Consider the following 26920-nt stretch of genomic DNA (forward strand, 5'->3'; position numbering starts at 1 on the left):
TTTTTTTTTTTTTTGACACTCTAAATATAAATTGTTCGCTACCAAGCTTTGCTAGGGCGTGCTCACGGTTACCAAACCTGCGTCCAAACAATGCCTTTTTGTATCCATTGTGGCCAGACTAGCTTTTAAAGCGTAGCTGGTCTCAAATGCCCGTCTAGCTATGGTCAATCAGGAATACCATGCACCTATACAGACAGGAGCTTCGTTGGGTATAATGTATGATGTCTTGCGGCCTCGTTAACGTGCTCTAACGCAGTGTCGTGCTTGAGGGCTTAGCGTGATTCATGAGACGTGTCCGACCTCCAGACGGCCGGCACACGCACAGATTGACTACAAGCGGATTACCATTAATAATCCACTCCATGCGCGCTACCGCTCCTTTGAGCACGGACAGGGGCTTAACAGAAATCTAACATTCCTCAAAAGTGGGAACAATTGGGGAACGCGGGTTGTGAAATTAACCCGAAGTGTGTTTTTTCAGCCGTATTCCACGAGAAAACTGTCATGAAGGACCGTCACAAAGGACCTTCAGAAGGACCGTCATGAAGGAACGCCTCCATGAACGACCGTCACGTTCGTTTTCCCTCTCCGTTTAGCAGGAAAACAGATGTCACGTGACTACGCCCTTTTACGTTAAGTCGTGTGACCACGTTATGTGAACGAGACTCACGTGACGTCCATCTCCTGGATATATATTTAGCGGGAAAGGGATGTCATGTGAATGTATATCACGTGATGTCAATTTCCGTGAGGTGCTCCTGCGAGGCAGTAGTTTGTGCTCTACACATGAGCGTGTGCCATTTTTAGCCGTTGCTTGGTTGTAAAGCGATTTGTTAGAATTGTTTATGATAGCTATATTGGGAGACGATGTTATTACGACTATGAAAACATTCTTAGAGAACTTTCCTTGCGCAACTTGTTAAAAGACGAACTGCTCGTCTTGTTTTATTTTTACATAAAGTTGTTCACGGACATATAGATAGTGAACTGGTGTAATCGTTGGAATTTCATGTAAAAAGCTCGTGTGATTAGAAAAACGAGTGTATTTTGTCCCTCTGTATAATCGAAATTGTCACCCATGGGGCGGATACGAATTTGCGTTAATGAATAGTCACGCCACGTTGATGTTTTTTTTTTAGATTTTCAATCTTTAAACGAGAGCTAGATTCAAATCTTTTCGGCTGTTGACCCACACCGTATTTTGTAATAGTGGCAGACATCATTATGGATTTTTCTTTTTGTATTATGATTTATGTGCCACCATATTATAACTTGAAACCTATTGGTTGTTCTGCGCACGAATCAAATAAAGCATTATTATTATTGTTATTATTAATAAAGTAGGAACAATGTTTAAGGGTTGTGCATGTAGAGGACGTTTAGATAAACCGTAAATTCAAGGGTCATTCGCGAGCATCAAATGAATTATAAAAGAAAGAAAGGGATCGTGAGAACAATTAGTCTCTAGTTCAAACAAATAAATTCTGGGTGGCGAAGGTGAGAGGGGTTCGGGAGGATGACTGAGGGCTAAACGAACGAGTGAAATTAATTTATTTTAATAATATTGGTTGCTTGGCCTAAGCCTAATTGATTGCTGTAATGGTCAGCATGGGAACGTCTTTGGAATACCATAAAGGATTGCCTCGACTCAATGAGCCGAGTATTGATAGCACGCAGAAGCAGTCAACGTCCCAATAGAACTATTCCTAAATTTCTCAAGCACCAGAGTGGATGCTATGGGTGCAGTTGCACGCTCTTGACGTGCTGGCATCTGCAGTAGCAGCTGTTCCATAGCAAACGCTTAGAACAAATTTTGCCTTCCATGCGCGTTAGTGAAAGCCTTATTATGTTTATTTACTTTGACTCTTTTATACGGTTAAGGCCAGAGCGCGCGAAGCGTAAAATTACACTTTTATCATTCTCCTCGATGCTTGGGTAATTTAGTAATATATATATTTTTACTGCATCCGAATCAGACGGTTTCAATCTATAATGATGTTATATACAGTTCTTACATGCTAACCAACAATGCTGCCGGCGTACCACTCAACGTTACTGGAGCAAGTAACGTTGGTACCGCCCGCCTTTCACTGCCCACTTCTTCCTCATCATTTCTAGGCTTAACGTTGTCGTCCTCTCCCAAACTTGGATTTGGTTGGAAAACCGTTATTTCCCGCTTGAGTTACTGGTGGGTATTCTCATCTTGCTAGATGGAAAACGTGTTTTACAGCGGAGCTGTCAATTGCTAGGTTCCTCAGGATCGTGTCCGTGTATGTCGACAGAAACCTACTTGGGCATCTACCGCCATCTATAAGCGACGGAGGCAAGCAGAGAACCAGTATGGTTTCCGCAGTCGCTCGTAGATGGCGGCAACCTTTCCAGCTATAGTAGACGAATAGATAGTTGGGCGCGTTGGTGGGAATTCATCGTAGGAAACAGTGCGAAAAACAGTCAATGACGAAGCAGCACACAGTGCATCGAGTGTAGCCCTGCTGGTCGTCCTTCTTTCTTAACTCAAATGTATGCCGCGCTGCGTCGCGAAAACCCTGTAGCACGCGTTCTTTTGGTCCGAACTTTTCGGGAATTTTACGAAGAAAGCCAGTTATATCTGCTACAACCAGTAGGTGACACCAGCTAACATTTCATAATAAAGGGCGGTTTATACTCCGACGTTGAGCGCAGCGAAGGCAGCGTAGCACAGAACGTGTGGATTCCATTGGGAACTCGATATTTGCGACAAATCAGTTTCTGTGTGCGCTGCGCTATGCCGCGGCCGTCAACGTTACGTTGGAGTACAAACGTTCCTTAAATCACGGAGCTATCGCTCACCCAGCCCTCGTCAAGTACTACTGGGTACCTACAAGTACCTATATAGGTACTTGTAGGTACCCAGTAGGGAAGGGCGGTTAACTTTTTACTGCGATTAAACTGAACCGGCTTCGAGCAAACGGGCCCTGGATTATTGAGCACTAGGATATAAAGGAACAAATTATGAGGAAATGGATACGCGATATGCCGTATACCTAGCGGAAGACGAGACAATGAAACATATGATGTTGAGGTGCACAGGGCTTGCTCCCGGCCTCCCGGAGTGGGCGTCGGATTTAGCCTGAGCGCTGGGGTTTGCGGTCGAGAATGGAAGGATGGATGGTACGTGCACTTTAATAACAAAAAGAACATACAAAGACTGATGGAAATTGACTAGGGAAAATTGAATGACGAACAACTAACTAGCACAGCTGGAGAAAGGCGAGACTGAGGGAAATTGGGACTCCCTCTTGCGTGGCTGCGGTCCAAAGAATCAACTTTGTCGCCCAGTGGGCCCGGTGTTGGCGTAATGCCGACATTTGACCCGGGAAAATTGGCGACTCTCTCGACAGGGAGAAGAGGCGGGGGTGATGTCTATAGTTTTTTGCCCAATCCCCCAAAAGCCATCGCGGATATCCCACACCGCCTGGTGATAGTTACAAAAATTGCAGAGGTGAAGGAAATCGGCCTAGGAGGGCGAGGGGAGGAATCATACTGTTTTGTTTCTAGGCTAGGTAGCACCAGCTATACCGGCCGTTACAAGGGATACATTCGTTAGGATCCATCCATCAATACACTAGGTGGCACAAGCTGCCCCCCTTATAAAGGGCACAGCTGTTAGCAATCATGCATTCATCCATCGTTGTTTTTTTATTGTTGTTGTTGTTTTTTACAAGGAAATCAGAGATCGTGCATCATTGTTTCTTATTCGTTCGATGGTTCCTTTAGTCGCGCGGGAACTTTGCCTGACTAACGCGCCGCAGGTTTTGGTATTCTCCTCCGCGTAAGTGACAAGAAGCTTGTGTAGAATCTCGTACTGCACACCACAATCTTTTCCGCAAGCCTTTCAACCAGCAATACATTTTGCGGCTCTGGTGTACAAGGTGACGGGCGCGAGTGCGAAATACATGAAGGCATCTCCAAAAGTCTCTTCGGAAATCCAAAACTTCGTCGCTTCTACGCCGAAGCCTCCTCAGGCAGTACCAGGTTAGTAAAGCCAAAGGCTCTTCCCGCTAACCCTATCACGGTGCTCTCTCTCGCTCGGTGCGTAACAGCGGTACCCAAAAATGTTTTTTTTTTTTTGTTTCTTGGCTGTAGCGGCAAACGTTGCTTTCGCTTTTAGACAACTGTACAACAGTGCGATGTTCGCATTTCGCGGCACTGGAGTAGCGAATAGGTTCGCTCCGTTCAAACGGTCTTTTGCTTGTCATCTCTTCCGCGTGGATGGTCTTGGGAGAGGGACGATCCGCGGATGTGTGGTCACGTAATCAATTCATCCGCGGATCAGCCCGCCGTGTGAATTGTCCATAAATAATTTAGCTGAATCGTCCTTAAGCCTCTCTTTTCAGCCTATTGGCACTCTGGGACACGTGCGGCGCGCCAGAAGCAAAAAGTTTGCGTGTGTACATATGAAGTTTTGAAAAGCTCTCAACGTGATCCAGTGCACGGGAACCCATAGCTTTAACCACCAAACTGATGCAGAGAGTTGTCGCCAAGTACATTTTCGACTTCCCCCACAGATGCATCTACGTAAAAATATCTTGCACAGTATATTTTAATAAGTGTATTATATAACCCTTCTTAGGGACTCGGTGAAACAATATGCGGCTTGCGCATTTCTTGAAGCAATAGCTCTTATAGAAATTTCCTGGCTTCATTCGCCGCATCGGCGTTGTGTTAGGCAGATATTGCTATTAGCAGAGGGGGGTTGGGGACTGTAAAGGCGAATGAGGAGGCTGCCGTTTTATAGACCGAAAATTGCTTTCAAACAAATCAGCGTTTGCCCGCATCAATTGTGGGAACTCTATCGGCGAGGAAGCCAGATTTCTGCAACGCAAAACGTTTGTTCATGCGCAGTGCAGAGCCGTTTATACTGAGAGAGTTTGGCCTTCTTAAGGAGATTTTGACAGTCTGACAACCAAAGCAGCGTAGTCTGACAACCGGGGGATGACTACTTCCGTCCGCCATATTGTGGCTCTGACTCATAGGAACTCTACGCGATTTCTCAGGAATGAACAAGACAAAGAAGTGACGCCATATTGTGTTATCGCGAAATCCGCTTGTTCTAGCGGCCAACAAGCTCCGCCCATCGGCCAAACTCTCTCAGTATAAACGGCTCTGGCGCAGTGCCTACAGCAGCGCCACCACAGCGCCGTGTGTTCAGGACTGGGGGACAGACAGGCTGGGGACCGAGTTTGGGCTATGAAGTGAGGATGTTTAATGACACATAATTAGATTATGCTAGCGTTAGTCAGTGCCATTCTGTCCCCGCCGGGCGAGTCAGCGGGTGCCCCTTATATAACGGCGGTGACGCGATGACCTTGCGTCACAGGCGGGATCCTGATGTGATTGAAGGTGGCTGTCGGCATCGATAAAAATGAGGTCCAACAGCCGGTGTCATTGGTCCAGAGGGTTATGGCTTCGCAGCAGCTGGAGCGTTTTTCGATGTTAGAGGAAGACGAAGACCCGTTGGTGTTGGTCACTTCGGCAGAATTTCGAAAACCTTGGTTCCGAGTCTTCGAGAGGGTCTCTGTCGAGCGATGGTCTTGTGGACCATCCCTGTACGTACGCCGTGATTCGAGCAGGGCTCCGCCGGTGTTAGGAACGTGACACGTGACGTCAGAACGTTGAGTTGGTGTTTTCGTGTTCTCTCTGTCGCGGTACTTTGTTATGCTGTGTCGTCAGATAATTTACGGGAACTGGAAATCGTTTTAGCTCTAGTGTGCGTAGATTTCGGAATGTTCCCAACCGCTCGACTGGGGGACCACGTGGCTTATGGGGCAGCATTTGAAATATGAACTGCGAAGAGGTGCCGTGAACGCTGATCGTCTGCAAGCGCCTTTGTTATTGCTCCGAAGCCAAAGAGGCTGCAGCATTGGCCGATAAGAACGCCGAAGAAAGAATGGCGAAGTAAAATCGCCTGGACCTAATATGTCACGCCACGTGTTTCTTTAGCTGCCATTCACTGAAAAATTTATTAGAAAGAGTGCGTAAATAAACCGAGCCACAAACAATATATTAGCGGTTTTCAAAACGGTAGACAATCCACGAGGCGTTTTGTTAAGTCCAACCCACTTCTGAAGTTTGACTATATCCCCGTTTATTCTTCCCCATTTGTCTAATTTACGACGCCATCGACTACGAGAACGACGACCTACCTCGCATTATGTCCGGATGCCGGTAGTCACGCCACGCCGTCACGCCAAGGTCCCTTACCCAATTCATTACAGAAGCCGGCACTACTTAAATATTCAGCCGGGACAGGCGAGACGAAAACAAACAAACAAAAACAAAACGCAACAAATCACGCGAACCACCTGGCGGCCTCAGCTTGCGTCCGTCACGCGCGTCCTGGGATATCGGGATACACGCGTCCGAAGGAAGCACAGCGACGCTCATTTTCAACATACGGTGGACGGCAGTGGACCTTGCGAGTCGTCTCAGCCAATCGCAGGCTCTGAAACTGTGATGTAATCACGTACCATACGCGGTATTGCTAACACCGCCTAGAATAATGTGGGCGTGCGAACACACTCCTCTTCCTCCTTAGAACGTCATCAGAGCAGACTTGTGGGGTACATATGGGAAGTAATCTTATTTATATTAATTGCTTACTTAGAGTAATCGCGCGATATTTTGATTACATTTCGTACGAAATGATTTCAAAAGTAATCTGATTATACTTGAAAACAGTGAAGTTACCTTTAACCGTTACTATTCTACCCCACTCCAATTTGATGCGCCTATTGTTTTTACAAGTTTTCTAACGCGAAATAAACGCTCAAATCCAGCCTCCTAAAGCGGTATAGCTTAGCAAAATTGGTGGATCGGGAAAATAAGTAGCTTGTAATTTGGTGATTCTTATCCAATTGAGGAAAAAAATGGACGTTTTCGAAACCGGCAGTACAGTTTGTCGGTTACACCATTCGAAGAAATCGGAAAGGTAACCGTTTTCGTTTCTTCTAATACGGCGACGTACACTTGTTTTTTTTATCGAGGGATATCGTACTAGAGTCGAATATTTTTTTAAACGAGAGTATTTGTAATTGACATCTGTCACTTGTGTTCGAGTGACATATACGAAACTGCATCAGAGCCAGATAGCGCCAACTCGGCAATTGGTCACGAGCCAGGTGCTGCGAGTCCTTCGATGGGTTGATGGAACACGAGCGGCCCAGTCGAACGCCAAACGCAGCGCTCTGTTGGGAACGAGCGTTTGACCCTGGTTGGTGGTGTGTCGACTCATGCCAGGCACGGGAGCGGGAGTGGGGCAGGAGACTGGGAGCCGATCAGCGGTAACGAACTGTACAGTATGTACAGATTTAATTACATCCTATGTACAGGTTAGGCGGCTGATCTCAGCAGCGTTCATCGAGGTTGCGAGTTCCAGCAAAAGATAAAAAACCACCACGCTCTTGCGCGCGCTCTTGCACCAGACCGTTTTCTTTCTCGTTGTCTTGCTACCCCCAGGTAGCTCGAGGCTGTAGGAGCGTCCTTTGTCCGGGACGTTCAAAACTACGCCAGATGAGTAGACTTCCCGGCGCTGCCAGTTCTGTCGGGGCAGCCGAGGCAGTTCCTTTCTTTCATGCCTCGGGAAAACGAGGGCGCCAGGTGTGACCGGTCCATCTCGCCGATCGCCGATACTTGGTGATGAAGCCGGATGCCCGCAGGGATACAACAGCTCCACCGCCGACGGGTAAACGGTCTTGAGGTTGAGGGGTCTGCAACCGCTCTGCCGAAAGCCGATGGCTCGCTGCTGTCTTCCAGGCGCCAGAATCGGCGCTGCTACTTTTTCACCTCTCAAACATGCAAGCAGCGCATGAATCACGGAATCACAAAACATCACACAACAGAAATCAGCAAGCATTCACCCCGCCCGGAAATTCGCCAAGTAAAGATCACCCTAATTAATCTCACTGTCATCAAATTCTGCCGTCCAAGCGCGGCTGACCCACCAAACAAGACATCGAGAAGGCACTAAAACACTAGAATGGCTAGAAATCTCTCAAGGCTTTATAGCGTCTGTACAACCCCCTTTCAATACATGCGACTGAGAGTGTCTGCATTCGAGTTCAGCTTCCCCCGCTTGTATGTTACTCGGAAGTTAAACTCCTGAAGTGCTAAGCTCCACCTTAGCAGCCGTCCGTTTTTTGGCGACATTTGCTGCAGCCCGGTCAGGGGACAGTGGTCCGTCTCAAAGGTGAATGGAGCTCCCGCCAGGTAACAAGACAACTTTTGTGCGGCCCAGACTAGACAAGCACACTCCTTTTCGGAGGCGCTATACGCTTCCTCCCGTGTTGTCAGCTTGCGGCTCGCGTAGAGAATGGGATGCTCTTCGTCCCCTTCTTTTTGGCACAGAACAACCCCCATGCCCCGGTCACTTGCATCGCACTGCACAAAGAATGGCTGATCATAATCAGGTGCTCTTAGCACCGGCCGCTCTGTGAGCGCCTTCTTTAGGCTCTGGAAAGCCTGCTCCTTCTTCTCGTCCCACCCGACTTTGTTGGGCTCGTTCTTCCTGAGAGCATCAGTGAGGGAACTGGCTACCTGAAAATAGTTCGCGACATATCGCTGGTAATAGCCAGTCAAGCCCAGAAACGAACGAATCTGCATCTTTGTTTCGGGTCTAGGGAAGCTCCCAACGGCTGCTACTTTAATCTCTGAGGGTCGCCGACAGCCCTGTCCGATTACATGCCTCAGGTAGGTCACCTCCGCTTGCCCCAGTTGGCATTTTTCTGCCTTTACTGTAAGGCCTGCTTTGCGTAGCCTGCGAAACACTTCCCGCAGGTGCGAAACGTGTTCTTGCCACGTTGCTGAAAAGATCGCGATATCGTCCAGATACGGCAGTGCGAACGTGTTAGTTCCACGAAGAACGCTGTCCATGAGCTTTGAAAAGCAAAACGGGGCGTTCTTGAGCCCGAAGCTGAGCATCAATGGGCGGAACGTTCCAAGTGGGGAAATGAACGCCGCATACCTGCTTGCCCGCTCTGTCAGGGGCACTTGCCAATATCCACGAATCAAATCCAGCGTGGAAATGTACCTAGCGGCACTGACTCGTTCTACCCTCTCCTCTATGTTAGGGATAGGGTACGTTTGATCTCGGGTGATCGTGTTGAGTCTACGATAGTCTATGCAAGGGCGGGGGTCTTTGCCCGGCACCTCCACCAGTATGAGTGGAGAGGTGTAGTCGCTCTCGGCGGCCTCGATAACCCCGAGCCGGAGCATGCGTTCGATCTCTTCAGCTAGTATGTCTCTCCGTCTTGGAGAGACCCTGTACGCCTTCGATCGCACTGGAGTACTCTCGGTGAGCTCAATATCGTGGCACACGAGATTAGTACGGCCAGGTCGATCGGAAAACAACCCCTCAAACTCACTGATCACTTTGCGCAGATCGCTCAGCTGATCTTCAGTAAGAACGTCGGTCTTTACTGCCTTGGCTATGACGGTGTCTACATCATACTCTCCCCTCTTCCCCTCCCAAGTAGGAATCTCCGTGGGGACTTCCTCTGGGGTGTTCCAAGCAAGGCTAACTATCTCTTTCCTCCCCACATAAGGTTTCAACAGGTTACAGTGATATATCCGTACTTTCTTTCGTTTCCCCCCCGACTCCACAGCGTAGTTCGTCTCAGAGAGCTTTTGCAGCACTTTGGCTGGACCTTCCCACTGCACCTCTAGCTTGTTTTTCTTGGAAACCCTCAGCAGCATCACTTGGTCTCCCACTTCAAACTTACGCTCCCTGGCTCCCCAGTGATAGTAGAGTTTCGTCTTCGCCTGCGCCCGCTGCATGTTCGCCTCAACTACTTCCTGTGTCTTATGCATGCGATCTAAGAGCTTCAACACGTACTCCACCACAGTCGGGTCTTCCCCTTGGCCTTCCCACGACTCACGCAACATGCGTAGTGGCGAGCGCAGCGAACGCCCATACACAAGCTCGGCCGGGCTGAAACCCGTGGCTTCATGTGGCACTGTGCGCAATGCGAACATGGTTGCCGGAAGACACGCCTCCCAATCTACTTTCTGCTCGAAGCACAGCGCGCGCAGAACTCGTTTGAAAACTGAATGCCATTTCTCTACGGCGTTTGATTGAGGGTGGTACACGGAGCTATGCACAACACGAATGCCACATTTCTCCAAAAATGTGTTCGTGAGGGCGCTAGTGAAAACACTACCCTGGTCTGATTGGATTTCAGCGGGAAATCCAATCCTCGCAAACACAGACAGCAGCACGTCCACGATCTCGGCTGAACTCAACTCTTTCAGAGGACATGCCTCTGGGAACTTCGTCGCGGGACAAAGTAGCGTCAATACATACTTGTACCCTGACTTGCTCACTGGCAGTGGACCTACCGTATCTATGACCAGGCGGCGAAAAGGCTCTGTGATCAGCGGCACTAGTCTCAGCGGTGCTTTGTTCTTCTCGTGCGGCTTCCCCACACGCTGACACGCGTCGCACGACCGTACAAAGTTTTCCGCGTCGCGGAAGCAGCCTGGCCAGTAGTACTCTTGTAACAGCCGGTCCTTCGTTTTCTTAATGCCGAGGTGACCTGACCAAGAGCTCCCATGAGACAACTCTAAGAGGTCCGAGCGGTACTTCTGGGGCACGACCAGTTGGTCGAGAACCCTGCCCTTACGATCTTTGTAATGTACCCCTGCCTTGATCTGATACGGTAGAGTACCCCTGCCTTGATCTGATACGAGACGTTCCGTCTGCTTATGCCATCTTTGGCGGTATCATGCAGTGCTGTAAGGCTCGGATCACTCTGTTGTTGCTCAATGAGAAGCTCTCGGTCAACCTGTAGCAAGGCATGAAAGCTACGCGACGAAGGGGAGAGTACGAGTCCCCCCTCGTCCCCCGTTTCGCAGCCAGGCACAATCTTTCCCTCTTCTATCTCCGCCGCGGTATCGCTTCTCGCGATTTTCCCGGTTTCCCCGGCGGCGCTCCCGTGTCGCGTTGACCCCATTTTGTCCGTAGAAGTGGTCTCCGCATTGTCGGAGGAAGAGGGCCCGTCCGAAGTTGACTGACAGCTCGGTGGAACATCATCCTCACTCCGACACACCACTTCCGCGGCCATTTGGCGCGCCCTGGCTCTCGTTAGCGCCTGCACCTTCCTTTCGCTAAACACTAGGCCCCTTCTTCGCAGCATCTGATCGGATTTGTTTGAAACAAATAGGGGCAGCTGAGCGGCAGATTGCGGGAAACCGCGGCCTCGGTCTCCAGCTTCCCAAAGGGACCTTCTACACTAACGCGAGCAATGGGGAGGCAGACCTTTTGATATTCGACTGCCTGCTTAATCCATGCACATTCCCCCGTGTAGCCATCTGGCCTAACCAGAGACGGGTGCATGATATCGATGGTTGCTGCGCAGTCGCGAAGAACTCGGCACGGGCTACCATTGACTCTTAAGTCGTGTACATAAGGCTCTAGAAGCCTCCGGTTCTCCTCGTCATCGACGTAGTGAAACACCACTTTTGGCTTCCGACATCCCGCCGCGATGTGCCCGCTCTCCTGGCAGTTATAGCACACCGGCGGTTTGTGCTTTTCAAACGACTTCTCTCTTTCGGGTTTCCCCTTCTCACTGGATCTCGACTCTTTTGAGACGTCTTCGCTCGGAAGCTTTTGTTCAGGTTGCCTACCTTCCCCATTACGTTTACCGGCCTTTGCCGCAGGCCATTTGCCGGTTCCGTCGGGCTTCTTAGGTTCCCCTCTGGCTTCCCTCTCGAGCGGACGCTCCTCTCCAGCTTTTCTACGTGAAGCGTATTCCTCGGCCAGCTCCCCCGCTCTCTCGACGGTGTTCACGTCAGGCTTGTCTTGAAGCCAGAACCTCACCTCGTCAGGGAGGCAACGGTAGAACTGCTCAAGGGCCACGCATTCCACTACCTTATCGTGCTCTCCGTACACATCGGCGCTTTTTAGCCACTCGATTAAGTTTGCCCGCAGGTCGTACGCGAGCTCCGGGTATCCTTGTTCGGGCTTCTTACGCATGCTACGGAATCGCTGACGAAAGGCCTCTGTGGTCAGGCGGTACTTTCGGAGCAGACTCGCCTTCGCCTTCTCATACACTTCAGCGTCCTCCTTGCTCAGACGCGCGACAACGTCCGCGGCTTCACACGGGAGGAGCGTCAGCAGTCTCTGTGACCAAGTTTCGCGTCTGAAACCCAGTTTTTCGCAGGTACGCTCAAAATTCACCAAAAAGAGGCCAATGTCCTCGCCTACTTTGAACGGCTGCATCAGTTTAGACATTTTGAAACTCTCGACCTTCCTTTGACTTGACCCCTCTGAGCTAGCCCGCCCGCTGTCGAGCTGCCGCTGCTCCAACTCGAGTCTCCGAAGCTCGAGTTCCTTTTCTTTCAAGTCAAGTTCCCTCCTTCGGTCATGGTTTCTCTTCTCTACTTCTTCCCAGCTCTCAATGATCTCCTCATTTTCTAGATCTAAAGCCCGAATCTTAGCAATAAGTTGTTGTTTTTTTATGGTTCTTACTACTTCTAATCCCAGTTCCTCTGATAGCTGAATCAGTTCCGGTTTCTTCAATTTCGCCCACTCCATGTCTATCGTGAATGCCACCCACGCTCGGAATATCCCTCCACTGAGAAGTGCTCTAATGTCACGCTTCTTCAGTAGCCACTTAGGTACCCAAATGTCACCGATAAATTCCTAGCTATAAGGAACGACACTTGGCGAACCTCCGAACGAAAATGAACACCCACCCACCTCCGATGTCCGACGCATGTGACCCGATCTCCACCGCTGCCTACCAGTTGTTGGGACCGAGCGTTTGACCCTGGTTGGTGGTGTGTCGACTCATGCCAGGCACGGGAGCGGGAGTGGGGCAGGAGACTGGGAGCCGATCAGCGGTAACGAACTGTACAGTATGTACAGATTTAATTACATCCTATGTACAGGTTAGGCGGCTGATCGTCAGCAGCGTTCATCGAGGTTGCGAGTTCCAGCAAAAGATAAAAAAACACCACGCTCTTGCGCGCGCTCTTGCACCAGACCGTTTTATTTCTCGGTGTCTTGCTACCCCCAGGTAGCTCGAGGCTGTAGGAGCGTCCTTTTTCCGGGACGTTCAAAACTACGCCAGATGAGTAGACTTCCCGGCGCTGCCAGTTCTGTCGGGGCAGCCGAGGCAGTTCCTTTCTTTCATGCCTCGGGAAAACGAGGGCGCCAGGTGTGACCGGTCCATCTCGCCGATCGCCGATACTTGGTGATGAAGCCGGACGCCCGCAGGGATACAACAGCTCGTATCCAATCAATGTCCTTTCTCGATCTCGCTGCGGTGACGTGAAAACTCTCTACTCTCTTTCACACAAAGTCCGACAGCGACCAAGGCCATGATACGACGGAGCCAATTTCAGTGGCGTCGAAATAGCATCGTCGTAATGCTCGCTGCCTTTGCGCCTTTTCTATCGCTTGCTAAACTTTTTAGGCTTAGGCTAGGCGGCGCAAGCTGCCACCTGTTACAAAAAGTAGAGCCATTAGCATCCATCCACCCAATCCCGCACGGTGAGCATGGGGGAATTTTGCCCAACGAGGTAGAGGGGCTTAGAGCGATAAACCGGGGTTCCGGTCTGCACTCGAAAGTGAATTTGACCACTCGTCACATGACCAAACCAAATAGGTGACGTAACAGGAAAGATTGTAGCGCCCAGGCAGCGGCTGGCCCCAGCTGGGCCGGAGCTTGTCGGATGCTTTGTTCGTTGTGTTTCGTCTCGGCGAATTGATTTTAGACGCGGAAGCCGCCATATGAGGCCGGTCGAAAGCGACGTCAGAGTTCAGCGCGGTGTCCGACGTAGGTATAACGTGAAAATACGGAGGAACGGTATGCATTTCGGCTGGTGACCGACGGGGATATTGCCACGAAAGAGACACGGCCCTGCGTTGCTCGGACCTCGGACTGACTTGGGCACTGTAGACCTCGAAGATTCCGATGGTCAACGAGAGCACAGAAACGTCACCTTTAACTTTAAGGTGACGTTTCTGTGCTCTCGTTGACCATCGGAATCTTCGAGGTCTACAGTGAAGCGTGTGCAATATTGGATACACAGTTTAGCGACAGAAATTGCGTGAGTCGTGCCTGGCAGTGTGAAACCGTGGTGCCGTTTCGTTCAAATGACCGAAGGCTCGCTTTGGTTGTGTGGCGCAAAGGAGAGCTGCCTCGAAGCTGGTAGTTCCCGTGCCGTGCTAAATGTTGCTGTGCTGCTTCCCAAATCGTGTCGGCGTAGACGTACACTTCCACGGAGCACAGGTGTGCGGCGCACGGAAGAGCTGCCTTCAAGCTGGTAGTTCCTGTGCCGTGCTTTTCGTGATGCTGTGCTGCTTCCTAAATTGCTCTGGTCTCGACGTGCACTTTCACGGAGCACAGGTGTTACAGTTGGTATTGATTCCGCTGATCTGTGGCACGTTTCGTCGACACAAACGTTTCATCAACACTCGTTACGCGAATTGCTAGCTGTACCCTGCGTGGACATTTCAACGCGCGTGTTACATGCCCAGTCCATCCGTTCAAGCCGCTTGGCGACGACAGTCTGCAGCGGCTCATTACCAGAAAAGTGGTCCCACATCCATCTCAGTCCACTCTGTTCACAGCAGTCGCCAAACCGCGCAGGAGAGGATTTATTCGGACAGAATGCCGCTAAAGCGATGCAGCTTCTTAGTGGTCAGGATGGACTCACTTCTGTCAGTTTTGTTATATTGTCACGGATCCTTGCTCCAGTCCTATTTTCTATCTATATTTACTATTCTGGAAAGTTCCAGGCCATGCTCAGCTATCATTATATCTTCTGGTAAAGGTGCTGGGTACTATTTCCAAAGACCTTGACTCTGTGTGCACCCTGGAGGCTCCTCAGCTGAATTGCCCCGATAACGGGACACCCGTGGCGGACAATCCCGCTTCTCGTTATCGATCGTCTTGCAGTTAGCGTCCTGTTAAACCGCAAGACGAGGGAGAACCACAAGGACAAACCTCAGAAATGCATTACGAAGAACCTGAAATCCGAGACAGTCACTGATACCAGCAACAACCACCGAAATTCACTCTTTTGCCAGAAAAACCGAAGCTGACTTAGCCAACAATGACAAACCTGTAACAGCAAATCGCGTCCGTTCCCACCATTGTTTGCATGCCCGCCGCACCTCACACTCCGAGGCCCTTTGACGCAAGGTGTATGAAGACGTCGAGGGCTGGAGTCAACAATATAACCGTGTCGCCCGCCACAGTGAATGGACAGACAACCAGCTCCTACAGAACCTATACTTCTCGTGGAAGAAACCGCCAGGCACTGGTTTGATAACCACGAATCCTTTTTAACGTCATGGGAAGTTTGCAAGATCGAGCTGAAGTGCACGTTGACGAGAGTGAGCCGATTTCGTGATTCTGTCCAGGACATGGCCCCAAAACGAGTGCGTCACCGCCTTTGTGGAGGATGTTTTGTGCCTGATCGAGCACCCACAACAACCCTGATGCTACAGACGACAAAACACTAAGAATCCCATGTCCCTCATTTGAGGGACAGCACTTTCGGAAGCCTTGTCCGCAACCCCACGACAACAGCCGAAGGATTCATATCACCGAGGCTTCCAACATTGAACGTGCACTGCATGCCCGAGCCTGTCACAATCAACAGCTTCCCGGCGTCTCGACACCCGAGTCGTCACACTCCTACTTCGACGCCAACCTCCCAGGCATCGGCGACATCATCCACGTCGTTGTTTGGGAGGAGATCAGGATGTTACTTCCTGCCATCAGTTGTACGGCTTTTATATTAATTGCCGAGATTCTTTCGGAACAAGTTCGACAAGCATTTCAACCGGAGACTTCTTCGAGCGAAGCGGCCTCTAACGAACCGAGGGCGACTTATGACACAAAGTCACAACGACCACCACCGGCTGCCTTTTACTATTCAATGCCAATTCAACGAGACACCCCAACGCCAAAGCATTCCCGACATCGGGAATAACCAGTGTAGATTCGCGTTAAACGAAATAGACCGAGGAAAACGGAGGTGCTGCGAATGACCGACCGGAAACCACTCTGCTACCACTGTATGAGGCCGACCATGTCTACTGGAGGTGCTCGTACCAATGAATTGGCCTGCAAGGGTTCGTGCCGAATGACCCTCGACCACCTCTCAACGAACTTCCGCGAAAGCTTGAGGATTATCTTCGGGGGTCTTTGTTCCTGGTGCCGAAACTACCCCGAAGCTCGTGATCCCCTTCATCTGGACGGGAGGTAAGCAAGACAAAGCAGGTGAGCTGCAATGCAAGGACAGTTGATTTGGTGTCAGGTGTCGTCCAAGGACAATACCTAATAATTTGCTGACACTAATTATCTGTATCTACGCCACGAAGCACACAATTTCCAACTTTTAGGGTGAATGCCGCTGAGGGACTTGATGAAATAGAATGGTTGGTTGCTCTCAAAAGTGGACTGCACCCAGCACCAGACTTCACTTTGCCACACGAGTCTTACACGAGTTGGAGTGGTTGCGGGATGCAGAATAAATCGCTATTACGAAATAGAAGTGAAATGGCTTGGATAGCAAACAAACATTGTTGCCAGCTATCAAGTCAACGGCACAGCAAAAAGCACAGACACGGAAGCAATACATGCCCGAGCTAGCTGCATTGACGCAGAAAACTGCCAGAAAAATTTGCGGGTTAAAAGCCAGCCCTGCAGCCTCAGTGAATCAGATGTCAGTGGCCGCACATGACGTATGATTACAAGACAGCATAAGTCGGTCAAAGCTGCCACTCGACCAAACTGAAAACAGACGTGCCACGAGCGTCATCCAACAACAAGAAGCACAGGTACTACGACTGAACGCCTGACACGAGACTGCCACAGAGACAACTCGATATGTAACCATTTGCAAAGAAACAATAACTATGTAATCAAGTGGAAATAACCATATTTGATACACTAACCAAATAAACATATTTCCGCTCGCCTTCAGAGTCTATGCACAAAAAAGAGTGTTTACCGCACGTGCGGGACATTTTAAGGACACTGCTATCTCTAACCCCTCAATATGAAGTAATGGGACATACCAGACCGGCAAACCGGTTGCGCTGGGCTCCACTCGTTCTACTTCTTCTGAACATCTGGGTCATCCGAAAATCACCTTCAGAGATTTGAAAATGTTGTTTATTAATTTATTCCCTTCAAAAGCCTCTGTAGGCATTGCAGAGAGGATACATAAAACTACGCGCATGATCACTGACATTAGTGAGCACGAAAAGGGCCCAGCTATCAGAAATAAATATTACACTCGTGAGGAATAATTATTGCTGTAACTTGTTAATTGCAAAAACAAACCCACTCTGAGCGTCTAGTTTAATAGTATGTGATGATGCATTGTTATATAGGAACAGATTTCCTATGTGTACGACACAATAGACGCTTTGCAGAACCCCATCAAACAACACAACTGTCACCATTTTTTTTTCGGCGTAAAGCACACGAATGGGCCCCAGCTCACGTCAAACGCTAATGCAGCTTTCGAGTCCAACAGGCGCTGAGCCGAGTTCACAGTGATGGTGGACATAGCATTCTTGTCGAACAAATGCCCAAAGTATGAAGGCCTAAACTAATTAGAGTAGTCGCTACTGTAATTCGTTGCGTCACAATTTGGCAAGCGGCATAGGCTACAGTCTCGGTGAGTCAATATGCACGTTGGAGAGGGGCACTTGACAACATATATCTGCACAGATTTGTCACACACCTTCGCTCCGTCTCTCTAATTGGCTCGAGGGGACTGAGGCGGTAGCCCTTTTCCAAGTTACGGTAATGCCAGGTATAGGCTGCCCACACTTTAGAAAAAAGTATATTGAAGAGACTGAAAGGAATGGTAGTCAACATTTTACAACAAAACTACTCTTCAGGCTAGGGATGAACACGAATACGAATCATCTTATTCAAGTAATTAGAACAAGTAAATAATTGACCGATTATAATGCAATGCACTCTTGATGAAAAAGTATTGCTGCAATAAATCCTACGAAAGTGAAAAATGCGCAGTTAATCTATGCGTAGACCAAAACAGTTATTCTTTTAGCAAGTCGAATAGCTTTGAAGCAGGTGCCTGCAACGATGTATTCATCCCCCCACTCAATAAAACGTCATACTCGTAGCTGAAAATAAGAGTGCAGTTCCCACTCACAAAAAAAAGGAAGAAAAGCGATCGAATGTAGAATCGTCGACTAGCCCAAAAGGTTAAAGATCGCAGGAGCTTCCTCGGTAAAAGTTGCTATGGATATTCAATGACGCAGGGCTGAAACAACTTCCCCTAGGCCCTCGCGCGACGTATACGTTTCGCTTCGATTCACAGACATTCCAACGTTCAAACGAAGCTAGAAAAATGCCAACATTTGATTTCTGAAGTTATATCGTGAAATTGTTGATAAGTGCAAAACGAAAAGATCGCAGGAGCTTCCTCGCTAAAAGTTGCTGTGATTATGCAGTTACCTAAGGCTGAAACAAATTCCCCTAGGCCCTACATCCGACGCATACATTTCGCGTCGATTCTCAGCAATTCCAACGTTCAACCAAAACTAAGAGAATGCGAAAATTTCATGCTAAAAGCGCTTAAGTTCTATCGATCCTCGAACAGATCCCGGAATCCAAACACCGGTACGGCGATACGGCTAATGCTGTCTCACAGGTGTCTGTATCCAGATGATCCAGAGCGATCTTGCGCAAAAAGGGTATAAAGTTTCATTCCTTCATATTTTCACATTATCCCTGCGTCAGGGAGAACGAAGAAGCCCAAGGTCGTCGGAAAGCAGCTGCACATCACGGTTACCGCGCACCGAACAAACTCGCACCCGCCAGCTCTGGGCGCTGCCATCTTACCTGTGACATCACTGCTCTTGAGAGGTCACGTGACGAGTAGTGGTCACATTTGCGTACAACATGGCGGCAACCTGGGGTGGTGCCACTTCCGAACTTCCGGTTTATCACTCTAAGCCCCTCTACCTCGTTGATCCTGCCCAATGCGCGTGATCGGTCCATCCGATGATGGCAAACGCGCAAAAACGACGAAGGTCGTGACGGTGCAATCATAGGCGCTGCTTCATTTGCTCCATCGTGTCATAGCGTTGACTGTTGCGTATTGTGAAACGAAATTGTTCAGTGTGAAACGAAGTAGGCTGTCCTGATTCTAGGCAGTGTTGGTTGCTGCAGCCTTACCGTCATGTGACACTCACGTGGCATTGAAGTGGTTCGGATGGCTCGTTGCGGCGTCTGCTGTGGTCCATCATAGGCTAAGACTGAGTACAGCAGGAAGTCAACTCAGCGAAGAGAAAGCAATGATACAAGCGGAAGTACGATAGAAGGCCCTTACGCCGAGCGCTGGCAAAGCCCCGGAATCCCGTGGGAGAAGATATTACAGAGCTACGAGGAGGGGGGGGGGGGGGGGGAGATTTGGGGCGGTGCCCCTTCTCGGTGGTGCTGGCTAGCTCGAGCGACTGCATATTTTATCGGCGTCCTCACTTAAATATTACACGAGACGCTCGATGCGAGCTTCTTTTTCCGTCGATGGATTGGGAACGCTCAAAGCGGTTTTTGACAGCGAAGGATTTCTGTACTTAACTTGCTCTTCCAGCCCTATTCGTCTCTTTTGTTATTTTATTGTATTTTTGAATTCGCATCCGCGTTGTTTTCAACTTGTTTGCGTGTTACTCGCTTTTGTTTATACCACGTACCGTCACTCTTAAGGCCTGTTCCCACTGGACGCAGATTCGCAACCGTGAATTGGATCCGCGCGTTTTGAACCGCAAAGGTGCTGGGATCGCGCGGTTAGGGCAAGTTCTTGCCAACCGCTTCGGTACCGACACCTCCGAACCGCACTTGCGAACAGCGAAGTGGCAACTAATCGCAACGCGACGCTAACGTCCCGTCGGTGACTTTCGAGGAAAGATGGCACCCGTCCCTAGTAAAGTGTCCTAGCGATGCAGCAGACAAATCGGCGAAGAAACTTGAGGTTCCTGTCCTTCACTCGAATTTAGCGCGAAAATAATCTTAACTGCTTTCGCTCCGATGATTTGGTTCGAGTAAGCTATCTTGCTGGTTATTTGAAGATTTCAAAGACCGTCGCTGCGCTGCCTTCGTCTTTTTTCTATTTTTTTGCGTAGAACATCGGAACCCGCCTCCGATCACCCGCAGTGACGCCTCTTGTACCCACTCAGGAAATATTTTAGAAGTTGGAACCACCTCTCCTGCCTCCTTTCATCCCCACCCCCGCCCTTTGCTGAAATAGAATCCTTGCTGCTTGCCTGGCAACGGCTCTTTAAACTGGGAGAACCATCTACAGTGTGAAATCTCAAGATAAAAATAAAAACATGAACCAGTGGGTGCTTTGCGCTACACTTTCGTTTCGCTGTGTTTCGGTACTTCACAATTACGTGTCGTCGGGTAATTGCCGGAAACCGGAAGTTCCTCTATAATTTTAGTGTGCGTACCGTTCAGGGTGTTCCCAACCGCTCGATCGGTGTCATCTGGTCTACGGGAAGCGCTTGAAATATTAGGTGCGATGAGGTGCCAAAAGTGTTGGTCGTCGGCAAGCGTCTCCGCGTTTCTACCCACTTCCACTCGCCAAGCGGAATATCAACGAATGCGCCTTTGTGACATATCTGCCCACGAGACCTTCGCCATTAAGAATGAAAACGCCCTGAATGGTCTATGTTGTTCCCTCTCTGAAATCTAGGCTCTCTTTCTAGGTTCACCGAAAGCTGCGGCCGCTGCGAGCGGGGTAGGGAACAATAAGACCCGAATCCTACAAACATAAATTTAAAAGAACCTTGGGGCGACTTAATAGCGGGATAACGGTTAAGAGTTGGGCGTATTGGTACATGCGTGTAAATAGATCAGCTTGAACATTTAAACAAAACGAAGCAAAAGACCATCCTTGTCAGTAAAAACAATCCTGATGCACGCGAGATGCTCGAGGTGCTCGCTATCAAGGAACACGCAGCGGATTGCGTCAGCAACCCATCTTACACTGTTCACAAAAGAAAAAATAAAGGGCAATATTTACGGAGTGTCACGCCCCGAACAACAACGGCACGAGCTTGTGGCGGGTCAGTTCAAAAACAATTATTTTTGGGTAGTTTTGGGTAACTGTTTTGTGCAATTTGGCTCAAGTGTAATTATCAGAAGTAATTTGTATTAGTAAAATTGGTGCATTTATGAAATAAGTTTCTCATGCTCCACTTTGGTCTCTGAATGACGAGGCAAACGCGCAAGAAAAGGTTTACACTAAAACACTATTGTCCTTCCATGTCCTTAATTTATTCAAGTTCAAATGTTCTGAAGTCGAAGCTGATTTATTTACAATTAATTATAGGCCTTAGCGAGTTTGCCAAAGCAACATCACAGCGTGAGTTGTAGGAAATCACCGCGCCCAGGGCATCATGAACGCTGTAAGGAATCCCGTTCTATAGAGGGCGACATGAAACATCGGGGACCGGGCGCATTTATCACAAATATAGCATCTATCACGTTCCAGATCACGATCATATTGTCCTCGTCTTCATAACAATTGAGCCAGCCCACCTTGAGTCACCTATCAAATGCACACTCGTGTTTATCATCCACACTTTTCAATCGATCAATCAATACGTATTGCCTGCAAAGACGTATGCTATACTCAGACGGGCGTGTCAGAGTAAGAGTTTAAGACCGTTGCTTTGACAGGTCAGTCTTTTTGACAGGCTGAGCCCGGGGAGTATAGTCGGCGTGGTCCAGAATAGCTAGATATGTGGCGGACATAAATATAATAAACCGTCTCAATATGTCACCGTAACGAAACAAGCCCGTGCCTGAAGAGTCGTACTAGGCTGACGGGCATAGTTGCCCATAAAAAATCACCGAACAAGTCGAGCATGATGAAGATTGCGAAGGTCGTTAACGTAATTCTTTATGTCCCGCACCCGCTGTCACGTGTTTGACGCAAAAGCTGTTCTTCTAGCTATCGTGTCGGCGAGCGCAGTGTCATAGCTGTGTTGCAAATGTGCATTACGGAATTTCTATTGAAGGATAAAGTCAAACCAGTTGAAGGTTCGAGAAGAATACAACCACAGTACGGGGAACAAACGATGCTTTGGTCGAAAGTGTACGAATGGTTCAAACGGTTTGGCGAAAGACGACAGCTGGAGACAAATGAACCGCATGGCACGTTCGACCGACTGCATTCGCGCAGCCCGATTCTTGGTACGCCACACGAATAGGGGAGCATCAAAAACAATGGCAGCGGAGCCTGGACATAGAACGAAATAATTTTTGAAAACTGGCATAGTTTCGTGCTTGTCGGATTTTTCATTTCCTAGACATAAATGTCCCGGTCCAACTTAAATGACCTCGCTGAAGTCTGCCCGGGCGGGCTCTGGCTCTGCCGGCAGCGCTTCCTCCTCTTACCGGTCATTCACACTGGAAGCGGATCCGCGTTCGCAAAGCGGTTGCGAACGCGGATCCGCTTCCCCATATTGTTGTGGGTGCCGCCATCTTAGTGCTTAGTACAGAGCAGATGCAACTGGCGATTGCGATGACACAAAAGTGCGAATCCCTCAGCTTTAGATTCGCTGTTAGGAAGCTCACGTAATATTTCTTTTTGCTCTGTCGCGAAGTGCTTAAACCTTTGCGTGGGTATCAGAAGCGTTTCCCGTGATTTCATATAAAGCTTGAGATAGCTGGCGACCATGATTTCAGGGACCGAGATCGGTAAGTTTTGTCACTCTTAAGCGCAGCTTATTTTGTGTCTTTGGGTTCTACAGCTCCCGCTTTCTGAATTCCGGTATGAGAAAAAAAAAAAAGCGCGGCTTGCCAAACTTGTGGTCCGACGACCTCCCCAATTACCCATTTACAAGCGCGAGCATGTTTTCTTAAGGGCACTCTAACCTCACGAGCGTCCGTGCACGTAGCAGCAACCCCCCCCCCCCCCCCCCCCAGCGTCACGCTCATTATTGTAGCTTCTACTAATGCTCGAATTGTGACACGTGTCCTCTCAGTTGAATACATTCATCGTTACACCTAGAATCTGTTGCAGGTTAAGTGTGCGGGATTAGCTCCTCTCACAAAGGCCATCCACCCTTTCCACTTTAGCAGAGATAGCGCTGGACAGGAGGCGATTTCGTCCTCGCTCCCTCTCCTAAGTTCGATCCATTTAAGTACTAGTGGAAAGTTTTGGGAGGAGAAGCTTGTCCCGCACATTCAACCAGGCACCGACCATACTCCGTCCACCTATACACTCCGTGCAACGCGACCGGCGCGCCGCCGCGCGGCCGTTACCGAAGGTAGGCAGTGAGAGCCCCAGCAAAACGAAACCACGCCGCGTACATTGGTACACACTGAAGTCGGAGCGGTGCGGTTGCGCTGGGTTGACGGAATGAACTGCTGTGTCGTTAAGTGCTCCAATAGTTATGCGTTGTATCTCGTGGGGACGAAGTTTCACAGCTTTTTACCTCGGCACTGTATTGTGGGACAGCGACAACGATGGACCCGTGCCGTACGACGCGAGAAATTTGGTCTCCCGATCATGTCTGCCACTGTGTGGGCACGGCTGACATGTTCTACGCTGCCGCTGTGCACTCTGCATTTGTTTTCGTACCAGTAACGCCTACATATCTCAGCTCTAACTGAAATGCCATCCTACACTCGCGGGTATGCAGTGCGAATTTCTTTAAAGGAATGCCCTCCAAAGAAGTTGCGTCCCCATCGTACGTGTCGATGATATTTCCGGACCAGTATGGCACGCAGTCTGTACTTCATGAAGAGAGATTCGGACGGTACAAAAAGTGACAAATATGAATCTAAGGAAAACTACAGTGAAACTTGGAATAACTGGACAATCGATGTTTGAGTATGGAAGTTTATGTGGTGTACTTTCTTTTTCGATCAGCCTCCTTTTTAATGTGGAAACGTTGACACCCCGAGTCTTGTAGACAAAATTTTTTTTCTAGGTTTAGAGCCACCTATCGAAAAGTTGTTCGAACTGGAAGTACCGTCCAGTGGTCTCTTCCTACCTGTAAAGTGTGCACCTCCCACGGTGAGTGGTATTGTCTTGACAACCTTTGACGGTCAAAACCGGTTCCCATTTAGTTACGACGGCCAAAAATATTTCCACCTGGTTAAACTATGCCACCTCTTTTAGGCATAATAAGTGTTTTGTCAAGTCTCAGCTGTCAAACTACCTGTGTGCCGAAAATCAGCACCTCGCACAACCAGATTACTACACAACAGCTGACCGGAAAAGCCTTTGACGGCCAAACCGTGTGTTGGCCGGCAACTTGGTTTTCTCGGTTTTGAGGCCACCTTTCGTAAAGTTGTTTCAATTGAAAGTACGATGCACTTCCTACTTGTAAAGTCTCCATCGCCCACGACGAGTGGTATTCTCTTGACAACCCTTTCACGGTCAAAACCGTTTCCCATTCAGTTACGCCGCCGAAACCGAATTTCCACCTGATTTTTCTATGCCACCCATTTTTGGTGTTATAACTGTTGTGTCAAGTTACCCAAAAACCTGTCTGTCCAAATCTGCACTTTGCACAACCCGGTTATAACACAACATTTTGGGTCCAATATTGGATATTCCTGACAGCTTTATTCCTTTATTCGTTTGAACCATAACTTTCACACCTGCTGTCTTAATAAAACTTGGTCCACTTAGTGCTCAAACTTAAGGAACATCTCACTCGCCTTCAAATATGATCGTTCCAGCAGTCCTAGCTTTACAGCGACGAGCGAAACAAATTTCCCACTCAGAGCAATTATGGTGGCGGCCGTCTTGCTTTTCGGAAAATCGCTCAAACTCTTTTTTCGACCGCAACTAAAGAAATTAGCCCAAATAACGACTCAAACTCAATATATAAGAAGCGGAGAACAGCTAAATGCCCCACTCAAAATCTCTCCCAGCACTCATGCAACCTCACCCTCAACTTATCGGCTCAAAAAGAAAACGTTCCGTCCGTGCGCGCTTCCGCTGCCACAGCTTCGGACGCGAAAAGGCGCCGCAGGCTGCAGAGCGCGCCTCACTGTCGAACGCCAGCTCCTCCGCTAGCGGCGCTGCGCGCGTTTTTCAAAGCGCCCCCTATAGTTCCCGCACGGAGCGTATAAGCTAACAGGGAGGTAGAAGCCACGCGGTAGCCAGACCAATCTTTAGCCACCCGACCCTGCTATCTCCGCACGGGTAGGGGCGGGGAGCCTGATAACGTGATAAAATAACGCCGTAGGATTGATCCAACGAGGCCGTAGCTTCCACCACCCTTACAGCATAGGGTTGAACGAAAGTATACCCTTACCGAAGAGTCGTTCAAAATCAGTACACGTATATTAAAAGTATACTTTCAGTGCGGTCTTTGTACTGATTGTATACTTTCAGTATACTTAAAGTATACTTCCTCTAAAAATGGCGGAGGACTGAAAGTATACTCGTCCGTGCAAAACTAGTACATGTAGAACCGTAGTGCCCGCGGTAAAAAGTAGTTCAAAATCAGTATACACAAAGTGCACTTAAGTATACTAAAGGTCTACTTTCAGTGCTTGCGGTCGGTGCACTCAAATTACAATAACGGTTATATATATACATATATATATATATATATATATAGTGCAATATTTAACATCAACACACTAAAAACGCGATAGGTAGGCCGATGCCGTTTTTACAGAATATATGGGGGGCTCGGCGGTCATTAGATGAGTAAATAAACGTCGCAGTACGTTGTCTAATTAGCTTTTTAATTGACAGTGTAATTGACCATGTTGAATTTTCAATTTTAAAGGGGCTATGAATAAACTCTAGCCCAACTGAAACAATTTGCGAAAAGGTGACGAGTTTTGGGTTATTCATAGCTAAAACTCTGCCTTTCGTCGCCTGATTAAAAACAGCGCGCTCGGCAGAGCGCAGGATGCTATTCTTACGTAATCCCTTCAGTCGAACTGTTGGAAGTATGATGCTGGAGCATCCACCAAAGGCACGCTGTCAAGAGTGTTCAACTTCGTTCATGCTGAATGCGACAGCACTTTATGAGGGTTGTAACTTCACTAGAAAATTAAATAATGCATAGAACTCCAGTATGAGAAGCTCTCGATAACACAAACAAACATGCCATCACCAATATGCTATGTCAAAATTGCTATAGTCGGTTACAAGTCAAGAAGGTAGCGGCAAAAGCCCCTCAAAGGGAATCTTGTATTCCTCCGCCACCAATCGCGTCCCGTTGTTTCCGTGACTTCACGACCTGTCCGAACCAATCTTGTTCTGGCAAATGAATATTTTTAACATGGCTGCCGGGCAGATTTTCTACGACTCGAGTATCTTGCAGCAATTATTCTGTTTTTAATGCGGTTTTTCACTTACCCGAGCATACGTCGCTAAGTCGTAACCGCGTCCACTTTTATTCGCAATAGGTTCTGCGCGACGGCGTGAGAATCCAGCGATAGCATTGCCATCGAAAATTTCGATGCGGGAGTAAGGCCTAGTATCGTACATACGTCGAACGCCGTCTGCTTTTCTGCCTCGGGTTGCGCCTCAACATCGTGAAGGCATCGGCTTTTCTTCGCAGTGGTTTCCGTGGAGCGACGTTAAAATGCAGCGGTCACCAAACTCTTCTTCATAAGTGTAGTGGGCTGTGCGGGACCGCGTGAACCGCGAACACAGTAAGTGTCTTTACCCAATTTCGACCGTACCTTTGCTGGCGTTAATAAATAGTCTGTCTATTGAAATGACGCTTTCGAAGCACTATGCATTCATCTGTGAAACGTGGCGTCCTTGTCAAGTTTCCGCGTCGCAATCGGCTGCACGGTAATCTACGAGTGCGATAGTACCCGCGGGTACACCCTCGGTCGCAATAATGAGCTGTTACATACAGGTGGCACACAAATGATAAAGCCAGTGATGC

At 48.8% G+C, this 26920-nt stretch overlaps 1 protein-coding gene across 1 annotated transcript in view; it reads right to left on the minus strand.

The window, feature by feature from the left end:
- Positions 1–26920, minus strand: part of LOC8028953 — a 117799-nt gene that overhangs the window by 31147 nt on the left and 59732 nt on the right. The gene's annotated exons all lie outside the window — the stretch shown is intronic.

The sequence above is a fragment of the Ixodes scapularis genome, unplaced genomic scaffold (genome assembly GCF_016920785.2).
Source record: "Ixodes scapularis isolate PalLabHiFi unplaced genomic scaffold, ASM1692078v2 PGA_scaffold44__24_contigs__length_19508400, whole genome shotgun sequence".
Taxonomy (NCBI): Eukaryota; Metazoa; Arthropoda; class Arachnida; order Ixodida; family Ixodidae; genus Ixodes; species Ixodes scapularis.